At 40.3% G+C, this 8,802-nt stretch overlaps 1 pseudogene; it reads left to right on the forward strand.

Annotated features, from left to right (window-relative positions):
• Window positions 1-1,047: 1,047 nt before the first annotated feature.
• On the forward strand, window positions 1,048-4,279 carry LOC114709895 (annotated as a pseudogene).
• The last annotated feature ends 4,523 nt before the right edge of the window (window positions 4,280-8,802 follow it).

Consider the following 8,802-nt stretch of genomic DNA (forward strand, 5'->3'; position numbering starts at 1 on the left):
TTGTTTTGTTTTGTTTTTACAAAGATTGACTTTAGCTGTAAATAGAATGATACCAAATTCAGAAGTTAGACAAATACTAATTGAATCTTTAGCTTTTGAAAATGCTAATTCACAATGCAAAAGGGTATTTAGGCCTTTAAAGGCAAGATCAGCACCCATAGAGGAACTGATCCCACAGGGCATTCCTAGAAACAAAAGGCCCCTCCCTTCTTGAATATGTAGAGAGTGTGGCAAGGAAGACGTTGGACCAATGAATGCAGATTAACAAGACAGACAGGTAACCCTTTGCAGTCGGAGAATGCCTGGGGGGGGGTTCTAACAGGCTCCTTTGTCACTTCCTGTCATGGGGGAAACTCCTTCCCAGAGAAATGAAAGGACCTAATGTCAATTGTAAAAAACCATACTGTTCTGGATGATAGAATAGCTTTAGAAGATGAAACAGAAATTTCAGGAGAAAACATAAATTAAAATTGATAAAGATCAGATTTGAACAAGAGGGACGTCTTGATTAGAGGAGGTGATAGTTCATCAACAGTCTGACCACTCAATCTAAATTAACTTATAAAAATAACAAATGCTTTTCATTTGATCAGATATAATTTGCCAAAAGGGAACCTCCCCAAGGTTAGAGTTGGAGCAGGGTTTTGTTTTTGTCTTTCCAGAAAAATAAAAAGAACCATTTTGAGGAATGTAAAGACTTTTGGACAAATAAGCATCCAAAGAAGAAGGAAGAACTACCTAGAAAAAATTACCAAGTAAAGGAATGATTTGACCTAATGACTCTGATGTCTCCAAAAAGATGATGGGAGCCCACAACTATAGGGGGCAGCCGTTCCAGCTTTGACCTGGAAATACTACCCCCAATGAGGCTTCCAGTAACTGTCACGCCTACCCATGGCCTGCCCCAGAGCTGGGGCCGAGATAGGAGCCCTTAAGACCGGATAAATGGATGTACCGGCTCTCTTGGTTCCTAGATCCTGGATGCTGGATGTAGACTGAGCAGAGTTCTCCAGAGAATACCACTGGACTGCGTTCACCTCTCCTGGACCCTGTAACCTATTGCTTTACTTGTAAGTTACCCCCCAAAATAATCCTCTCTTTTAACTACGTGGAGTTGCCTTAATGTTTCTATTAATATCTGGCACTCACGTGAGGCAAACTCCAAAGGCCTGGGTGGCTTCCAACCTCAGCCTCCTCTGTGGCTGTTGTGACTTGCTTTCTACACTTACTTCCCTGTCTTTTTTTTTTTTTTTAAAATTCCTGCCCCTCCTGGGGACCAAGCACGTGCCCATTCAGCCCATAACCTCCTGGTACTATTCCTCCCTTCCCCTTCCTTCTCCTTCCTTCCTACTTCCCAGCTTGCAGGCACCAGCACTGCCTGCTGAGTTCCATATAACCAGAGAAGCACCTCCACAGTTCCATTCCCAAAGAAAGGGAGCAGCTAAGTCCTGTCTCAGTTCCCCCGGCAAGCCCAGCCCCCAGACTGATGAAAAGCCGCTGTGAGTGAGGCGTCCCTGCTTCCCTGCACGCTGCTCTCTACAGGCTTCCACAGTCTCACCTGGTTAAAATAGACACTGCACCATCCCCTGGCGGGCTCCCTGAGGGTGCTGCTTCTGTGGCTGCAAAGGCGCTGGAGAGGGGCTCGGAGCTCCTTGTGGCCAGGAGCTTTCCGCACCCTGAGCTCAGGCCACTCAACCCCACACACCCTAGGCTGCCTCATGCATACTGCGCTCCCACCTGCAGTCCCCGCCAGCCAGAGCCTTCACCAGGACCTATCTAAGAGCTACACCAGTGGCACCTGCTGGCCAAAAAGTTCTACTACACCCCAAAAAACACTGAAAGGACAGTAAGATAAGCAAGCCAGTGTTTTATTTCAGGTAAGAGTACTTGGTAATTTTATGCCTTGAAACTGACTAACAAATTTTGAGTAACTCTTATAATATGGCCGAAAACATTACTTCACAAGAATTTAAAAACTGTTTTGCCTGTATGATGAATGACATTTTCCTGGAAATACACGACCTTTCTAAGGCAGGCCTGTACCATTTTGGCACTTACTGTAATAATTCACACAGCATCCAAATACTGGTTTAATAATAATAACAACAACAACAACAATAATAATAATAATAATAACAAAGATGAGTCATTATTGGGACTGATACAGGCTTTAAAAGATAACAATGAAGGCTTACATAAAAAGATTCTTTCTCTGGAATCTGCTAACCAGGATTTACAGGATAGTAATGAAGATTTACAAAACAGGCTTCTTAATTTGGAATCTACTAACTTAATACAAGAACCTTAGTCCATTAATAATAAATGCATGGCCAAAATTGATTTTATTGATAATAAATATCAATATTTAATGGACAGAATAATAACTCTCCAGGGTGAAGTTGTAGCTACTCAGACACTATATAAGGAAGAAAGATTATCATTAACTGATAAGGTCTATGGAATCGTGTGTTTCAGGAGTACATAAAAAGTTGCATGAGTGAGTTGGCTGGGAAGGTGCTGGCTGCGGCGCCGCGGAGTTTGCTCTATGGACCATGTGCTGCTCTGGATGCCTGAAGCACTTGAACTGCAGGTTGGGAAAGATGTGGACACCTAAATGCTGGGCTGGATTAAGTGCCTGATGAGGATGGTGATTCAGCAAGTTGGGGTCAGCATGCAGTCGGTACTTTGGTCTGGAAAACCATATGGTTCATCTCGAAGTATCGTAAGGAAAATTGGTACCAACTTATCTCTGATTCAGTGTCCAAGAGTTCAATTTCAGCTTACCAGCCATGCCACAGAAGGGAGTCCTGCCCACCCAGGAGAGGATGTGGTGGCATCGTTTGCTGATGTTGGATGGGTAGCCACAGAAGAAGGAGAGTGCTCAACAAGACTCAGGGCAGAGGTCAGGTCCAAGTCTCCCCCCGAGGATGACCTTCCTTGCTTTGAGAAGCCCCCAAGCAGGCACGTTTCCTTACCAAACTTGTCTCAGGATGAGCATCCTCCAAAGACAACACTGGCCAGTGAGGAGGCCTTGCAGAAAATCTCTGCTCTTGAGAATGAGCTCGCTGCCCTTCGAGCTCAGATTGCCAAGATTGTGACCCTACAGGAGCAACAGAGTCTCAGTGCAGGTCACTCAGATTCCTCCACGGTAGCACCACCACCCCCTCCTCCTCCTCCCCCACCCCTCCCCCACCGCTCCACCAAAGTATGTCTGCTGTTGATCTGATTAAAGAGCGAAGAGAGCAAAGACTCAATGCTGGAAAGACTTTGGTGAAGAGCCACCCAAAGCCATCTGACATGCCAAATATGCTTGAGATCCTTAAAGATATGAACAGTGTGAAGCTACAGTCAGTCAAGAGGTCAGAGAAAGATGTCAAGCCTAGGCCAGTAGATACTACTGACCCTGCTGCCCTCATAGCAGAGGCTCTGAAAAAGAAGTTTGCTTATCGCTATCAACACAGTAGTCAAGGTGAAGTTGAAAGAGAAATTCCAAAGCCAGAGTCAGAGGCCACCTCAGAGCCAGCCCTGTTTGGCCCACATATATTGAAGTCTACAGGGAAAATGAAGGCTTTACTTGACTCCTAATGGACAATGAGTTCAGAAAGACTCCTGTTTCACCTGTTGGCTTGCAGAGCTGAGTTTGACTAGTAGAAATCACCAGTATTTAGTAAATTCCTGGCTGTAGTATTCATTGGTCTCCTTAGCCTTATTAGGAGTAAGAAGTAGTGAAGCCACAGGAGTTGGGTTGACTCTCATGAGATGGTCAGTTCTAGAGCTCTCCTTAACACAATGATTATGACATGTTTTTAAATAGGTAGCCAGGCTTTATCTTCCAGTCTCAAAAGTATTTGTAGGGCTTCAGGATACAAACAGGCCATTTGTGGATGTTGCTGTGCATTCTCAATTCTTAACACTAATATCTGTGCAAATGTTTTATATGCACACATTTGGATATAAAACTTATGTAAAAACTTGTTATGAATGGCATCAGTGAGAACACTGTTATCTTCATCTTTGAGTTGATTGGTCCGTGACAAAACAGCTGGTGTACCCTGTTATTAGAGTAGAGTACTGGAGGTGGGAATGCCCCGAACAGAACTTAGAAATGTTCTCATATTTTTTTCCTCTTGGAGCTGAGTTTACATATTGCTTTCTGTTAGAGGGAAGTGAGGGCCAGGAAGGCTGCTTAAACCTCATTGCCACCCAGTACTGGGAAGCAAATGTACTTCTCAAGTGGTAACAATCAAATTATTGAATTAAAATAACTTTGTAAATAAAAGCCAGAATGTATCATCTTTCTTTTCAGTTTAAAAAAAAAAAGTTGCATGAATCCATAAAAAATCTGGAATCCCTTGCAAGAGAGGAGGTTCACTCCCTAGAACAGACCCTAGGTGCTTGTTTGCAAGCCCTGGAAGAAACTCTCATTCAACATGACAAGGGACCTAATAAGTAGAAGGACAAGATCATACAGGTTGTAACATCTCCAGATGGCTCTCATATAATGGCTTATCCTGTCATCATCCATGAGAGGCCAGCAGATGAACACATCCTGAGCCATATATGACATATACATTACAACCTATTCTGATGAGAGCTTTTTAAACATATGAAGGAAGTGATAGTCATGTATGGCATACACTCAACATTTGTAAGGCAGATGTTAAATTCATGGTCTACCTCACATAGAATCATTCCAGATGACTGGCATCAGTTAATTTCAGCTGTTCTAGAATATAGCCAGCAGTTACAGTGGAAAAGCTGGCTGAGAGAAGAGGCAAGAAATTTAGAGCAAAAAGGTAAACTCAGAGGTTTTGTCATCTCCCAAGATCAAATTCTTGGTGAAGGACATTTTGCTGACAGGAATGTACAAGCCACTATGATGAACATACAATATCCCTGTGCCATATAGCAGCTCTAAATGATTGGGAAAAAAAATCCAGAACCAGGAAAACCAACTGAGATATACATGAAGATATTCCAGGGACCACAAGAACCTTTCACTGATTTTTTTTTTTTTTTTTTTTTTTTACAAAGACTGACCACAGCGATAACAAAAGCTGTGCCAGATAAAGAATTAAGAAAAGTATTAACTGACTCCTTGGCATTCGACAATGTTAATACAGAATGAAAAAGAATACTTACACCATTAAAGGTGAGATCTGCCTTTGGAAGAATAGATTCAGTGTACTAATGGTGTTGAGTCTCTTAATGATAGTGATGAGGCTTGCATAGGAGAGGCAAATCCCAGAGGTGAAAGAAGGCCCTGTGGTACCAAATGTTTTAAATGTGGTACACCAGGCCTTAAAAGTAAAAACTGCACATGGGGAGCTCCTAGAAGTAATACTCCTAGAAATAACCTAAACGGGAGACCCCAGCCTTCTGGATTATGTAGAAGATGTGGCAAAGGCTGTCACTGGACCAATGAGTGCAGATCAATAATAGATATATGAGGCAACCCTTTACCAGCAGGAAGTGCCACAGGGGGCCTCTTGCAGGCCACAAAATTGAACATGGTCCAAACATTTCCAGCCACTGTGGAGGAATTTCTCTCCAGCACAATTAAATAAACCAATGCCTAATGTAAAGAATGATACTGCACTGGATAATAGAACAGCTATGATAGATGAATCAAAAATTCCAAATGACACAATAAAATGAATATTTTGGCAGACTTTCATAAATGAACAAAGACCAAAGCTTAAAATTCAAATTAATGGCCTTGTTCTGGAGGGCGTGGTAGACATGGGTGTGGATGTGACTATAATTACACCAAAATCATGGCATCGGAATTGGCCTTTTCAAGAGGTATATGTCCAATTTCTAGGGATTGAAACCCTATCTCAGATAAAACAGAGTTCGAGATGGGTTGAATGCATAGGGCCAGAGGACAGAGAGGAAGGCTGAAGCCATATGTAGCAAATGTAGCTGTGAATCTTTGGGGGAGAGATCTGTTACAACAGTGCAATACCCAGATTAAAATTCCTACACTTTCAGAAAAGGAATACAGACCAATGCATGTTTCTAGGAATAATATCATAACATGCTATAAAAAGCAGTCACCAACTGTTCAGGCTGTACATAAACAGAGAACAACTGCTGTTGAACTCTCAGAAGTACCAACAGCCTTACCTTTAAAATGGCTAACTAAATAAACCTGTCTGGGTTGGACAATGGCCTTTAACAAAAGAAAAGCTACAAGCTTTAGAACAGCTGGTTCAAGAGCAGTTAAATGCTCAACACATTGAAGAATCTACCAGCCCTTGGAAATTCCCTTTATTTGTTATTTTAAAAAAATTCTGGTAATTGGAGAATGATGACAGATCTGAGAGCTATTAATAAAGTAATTTAGCCCATGGGCTCCCCACAGACTGGAATGCCCTTGCCCTCTTTTCTACCCAAAGAATGGCCTATAATATTTATTGACTTAAAAGAATGTTTCCTTATCATACCTTTACAAGAAAATGATAGAGAAAAATTTGCCTTCACAGAACCTAATTATAACAATTCCAAGCCAATGAAGAGATAGCAATGGACAGTACTCCTACAGGGAATGTTAAACAGCCCTACCTTGTGCCAATACTTTGTGCAAAAACCATTGGAGATAATTTGTGTGAAGTTTCCACAATTCATAATTTATCATTATATGGATGATACCCTATTAGCTGATCCAAAGCTAGGCACATTAGAAAGCATGTTTGAAGAAGTAAAAAAAAGTTTTGCCTTGCTGGGGACTGCAAATTGCTCCTGAAAAAAAAATACAAAGAGGAGACTCTATTAATTACTTAGGATATAAGACAGAGCTACAAAAAAATTAGAACCCAAAAGGTCCAACTAAGGGGAGATTGATTGCAGACTCTTAATGATTTTCAAAAATTGTTAGGAATCATTTCCAACTTACTGGGTATCATGGGAATACTCAAAGATAGACTACAAAATTGGATAATACTCTAAAAGAGACAAAGAATTAAATAGTCCAAGAGAATTATCAGCTGAAGCTGAGAAGGAATTTGCTCTAGTAGAAAAGACAACTTGAGAAGCACATGTGGATCGTGTGAATCCAGACCTTCAATACATTCTGGTCATACTCCCCTCCAGACATTCCCCCACAGGTATTTTGATGCAGAGGGATGATATTATATTGAAATGGATATTTCTACCACATAAACCAAATAAGAAGTTAATGATTTATATAGAAAAGATCTCTGCTTTGATTCAAAATGGAAAATTAAGACTTTGCCAATTGACAGGAATGGACCTAGCAGAAACTGTAGTACCTTTAACTAATGAGGAAATTTCCTCACTATGGAAAGATTATGAATTCTGGCAGAGAGCCTGCAGTAACTCTTTGGGAGAGATTAACCACCATTATCCCAAAAGCAAGAGAATAGAATTCATAAAGATGACTGAATGTGTCCTTCTTCACATTGTATGACAAAAGCCAATCTCTGGAGTCCTCACATTTTATGCTGATGCAAATAAATCTGGGAAAGCAGTATACAAATCAGAAGACTTAAGTAAAGTAGTTCAAAGTCCATACAACTCTGTATAAAAGGCAGAACTGTATGCCATTCTTATGGTACTGATGGACTTCACAGAACCCCTCAATATAGTCACTGACTCTCAATATGCAGAGAGTTGTTTTACATATTGAAACTGCTGAATTTATTCCTGATAATACAGAATTAACTTCATTATTCATACAGTTGCAGGAAATCCTCAGAAATAGGGAATATCATATATATATATATATATATATATATATGTATATATATATATGTATATATATGATGAGATTGATCAGTTACTAATAGGTAACATGTTAGAAGCCTCAGAATTTCATAAGAAACACCATGTAAATAACAAAGGTTTGAAGAAGGATGTCTCCATCACTTGGCAACAAGCCAAGTATATTGTAAAAAAAAATGTCCTACTTGTTCTTTCTATAACCAAACTCCATTACCTGCAGGGGGCAATCCAAAAAGTATACAAATAAATGAAATTTGGCAGATGGATGTGTTTCATTTCACAGAATTTGGAAGATTAAAGTATGTACACCATATCATTGACACCTATTCAGAATTTCAGTGGGCAACTCCTATGAGTTCTGAAAAGGCTGAATCTGTGATTATACACCTATTATAAGTTATGGCCATCATGGGAATACCTGTACAAATTAAGACCAACAATGCCCTAGCATATGTCTCCAATAAAATGAAACAGTTTTTTGCTTATTACTATATAAAGCATGTTACAGGTATACCACACAATCCCAAGGCCAAGCAGTCATAGAAAGATCCAATTGAACTTCAAAGAATATGCTAAATAAACAGCAACAGGTAACAATGACTCCTAGAAATAGATTGCATAGTGCTTTATTAATTTTGAATTTTCTCAATACTGATGAGAAAGGAACAACAGCTGCGGAGAGACATTGGACGACAGACCAAACATCCTAGCTAAATCAACCAGTTTATTTCAAAGATGTGTTGACCTCAGAATGGAAACCAGGATATGTCCTACCTTGGAGAATGGGTTTTGCTTTTGTTTCTGCAGGAGAAGAAGCTATGAATACCAACAAAATTAATAAAATTTCAATTCAAACAGGAGAAACCCCTTGCTGAGGAGAAGTAAAAGCTCATTCACCAATGTGACATCTCTACAAGTTGTAAGAAAAATTTAACAAAGGTTGGGGTAGGGTTCTGTGCTTGTCCTTCTAGGATAATGGAAATACCCATCTTTCAGAAATCATAAGGCCTTAGATATCCAGATGTCTACAGCAGAAAAAAAAGAATCTATTGGTGC

The sequence above is a fragment of the Peromyscus leucopus genome, chromosome 1 (genome assembly GCF_004664715.2).
Source record: "Peromyscus leucopus breed LL Stock chromosome 1, UCI_PerLeu_2.1, whole genome shotgun sequence".
Lineage (NCBI taxonomy): Eukaryota > Metazoa > Chordata > Mammalia > Rodentia > Cricetidae > Peromyscus > Peromyscus leucopus.